This window comes from Ostrinia furnacalis, unplaced genomic scaffold, assembly GCF_004193835.3.
Source record: "Ostrinia furnacalis isolate ACB-3 unplaced genomic scaffold, ASM419383v2 OfSCF3220, whole genome shotgun sequence".
Taxonomy (NCBI): domain Eukaryota; kingdom Metazoa; phylum Arthropoda; class Insecta; order Lepidoptera; family Crambidae; genus Ostrinia; species Ostrinia furnacalis.
The window spans coordinates 11,848-14,849 of record NW_021133459.1 but is presented as its reverse complement, the minus strand read 5'-3'; the positions used below and the strand labels follow the sequence as shown (position 1 = coordinate 14,849).

Sequence of the window (3,002 nt, the reverse complement as noted above, 5' to 3'; positions counted from 1 at the left end):
CTTTAACTTTGACAAACGTCAAAAATTTGTCAAACTCCGTACAAAAAACACCGGTTATCGTAAAAGTTACGGTCAAAGTTAGATGTGGCAACTCAGCTTAAGTGTTTTTGTTCTTTTAGATGCCGAAATTAGAATTTTGAATAGATTTTGGACACATCTTATTATATTTTTTATTAAGACGCGCACGAATAAAATGGGCAAGCCAAGTCCAAGCAAAGGTTTATCCATTACAGCAATCTGCATAAACCAATGTAGCACCTGCAAAAGAAGCGCAGGTTCTCTTGAATCTCTTTAAAACTCTTAAAGATAATCATGGTGGCTAAAAAAACTTTTTGTGGTAAAAAAACCGCGCCAAACATTGCTATTTGCCTAGATGGAAAGACTTCGCAGTTATACATAATATAACCACAAACTTAGGTAAATAAAAATGCAATAAGAGTGCAGTGTGCAGGGGCGGCTAGAAGCAATCAGCCTGGTTTTATTGCCGGAGCGACGCCCGCGTCCTCGCCTGTTTGTATTGCTGACACAGTCCTCGATTATTGAATCACTCGAAATTTCGAATTATCAATTTTTGAGCTGCCGTAAGCTGGAGTACTAGGAGTGGAAAGATTTGGGTTTTATCAAATTTTGTCAATGAAACTGTGCTATTACTTTATTTTCGATAAGAGTAGAAACGTAGTACTACCTAGGTGGACTGACGATCTGGTGGTTGGATTTCTGGTCGTGGGAAATACCTACTTGCGGGCAGCGCAAGACCGGTAGCTATGGAAATCCTTAGGGGAGCTTTTGTCTAAAAGTGAACTGAAATGAACGTAATGAGAAGATAATAATAAGATTTTTCGTCGATTTTTCTACTGACATAATGCTCGGACCCTAGTTACACCGCCGTAGAGCGGATGCTAATACGTAATGCATCTGTTTGTCTAATTGCGAAGCCACCGGCTCCTATTGACTTCAATCCCCTGTTCGATTCCCGCGGAGTTTGAAAAAAAAAAGACATTTATGGCACATCAGTCTATAGCTGCAAGGTAGTTTTCTTTTCTAGCATATTTTTGTAGAATGTCAACGAAGTATTCCTACTTTAATGAAACTATCTTTCAGATCGCGAGAGTTTTTCTCAAAGCTTCGATGCTTGACTTTTCCGCTTTTAACTTGGATTTATAACATCGCGATGGCAAGAAAAACTTGAAATAAAATGTTACGTTTAGTTTAACCAAGAAAATGACGATTCATTTTAAACAATCTTATATTACTTACCAGTTCGTTATTCCTTGCGTTCGTTATGTAAAGTTACAAGCTGTTAGAAAAATAGGTACTTTTATAAATACCAATATTAACATAACGAGTAGGTATAAAGCAAAAATGATTAATTAGAACTAGTCCCAAAGACTTCAATTATGTAAAAATAAAGTACGTGCAATTTATTATTACTTCACTACTCTTCTTTTTGCAGCTATATTTAAATGCTCCTTTGATTATCTGGAAAAACTTCCCAAAGTTGTCTTTTAAAGTTTCAGAGTTGCGGAACGCGGTAACAATGGGTGAAATTAGCAAAAGTCGGCGCCATTACTTCGCGGGAACAAAGGCCGTGTTCAGTTTGTATCGTCCTTAAATTGTTGTAGCTAGTGCTGTCATGAAATCGATAGAGTTACAAAACTTTATCGACTAGTTCAAAGTAGTTTTGAGAACGAAGTAAAAGTATGGAAGACGAACGACAGACAGAACAACGCGAACCGTATTAAAACTGTGAAGAAGTTACTATAGGGCAGCGTGAGTATACTCACATCAAACGCGCTCACTGAGCGCGTCAAAAAAATGACATTAAATATGACGTATTGTACAGCGCCCCTAGCGGGAAACGTTCAAAAACTAAAATTTTCATACATTTTTGATGTAAACTCACACTCAGCCCACAGAACGCATGTGGACCCAAGCTTCTAACTCTGTGCCTGTACCTGCCTTTTCAAAATCAAAGTCAAAGTCAAAATTTCTTTATTTGTTTAGACTAATAAACAGTTCTTACAAATCGTCATTTTGCTCTTAAGGAGCCTCCTTTTTGCTGTGGTCACGCATGTGTAAGGTGAATTTAAGTATCCACTGATTATTATTTTTCTGTTTACAATTGAAGCTTGGCTCTATAATATGTTGGCGTGGACACTCCCGTGCCCCCAGATCTATGACATTAGTCAGAAAAAAAAACACCGACTAATATCAACAAATTCCAAATACTCAAGTAGCAATATCACCACATCACTATTGGATTATTATTTGGATTTATCATTGGTTCCTCAAGTTTGGAGTTTTAATTTCGTTTTTCATCGTTCTTTGTTTCGCTATCTTGTTTATTGGAAAAACTTTACATTTCAGTCGGAATTTCGATGCCAACTGAATTACTAGCAACTCTTGCCCCACTTTAAATGCTTTGTATGTTGTGGTTGTATCTATTTTGTGCACCAAATAAAATAAATAAATTAAAAATGTAAGCTTGTGCCCTTAATTGGAAAAATGCCCTCAGTATTCGTGCGTTTTACATTACCTACCCGACTAAAAGTGTTTCATCAGGTGAGATACAGGCCAAGAGCTTCCTCGTTAGGGATAAAAAATTTAAAAAAAACTAGGTGCAATCCGTGCAAAAATTCTAGCAGTCTCACTTATTTTCTTGGGAAATAACTGAATGAAAGTAAAACTCTTCAAAAAATGTGGAACGCTTCACGATTTTGCGTGTCATCCTTGCGCAGGGGCCATGCTAATCTTCTCTGTATCGTTCCAATTTTAGTATATGTACTGCCGAAGCAAGTACACTTGGTAAGGCTAAAATTTTCTATATATGCTGGCACGGATCAAAAACTTCGTCACCGCGAGTTAGGTCAAATTAAATATTTTCGCGAACCCTCAATAAATATTACAAAAAAGATGTATTTTCATAAACTGTATAATATACAAAATAATGTGACAAATACTAGAAAGAGTCAAGTTATTAATTTTAGGTTTAATTAGGTTTT

General features: G+C 36.5%; 1 non-coding gene across 1 annotated transcript; it reads right to left on the bottom strand.

Annotated features, from left to right (window-relative positions):
* Positions 1-2,693: 2,693 nt before the first annotated feature.
* Positions 2,694-2,800, bottom strand: LOC114357555 (U6 spliceosomal RNA). Its single transcript, XR_003656309.1, has one exon. It is a non-coding gene; the product is annotated as a U6 spliceosomal RNA (small nuclear RNA).
* Between the last annotated feature and the right edge of the window lie 202 nt (positions 2,801-3,002).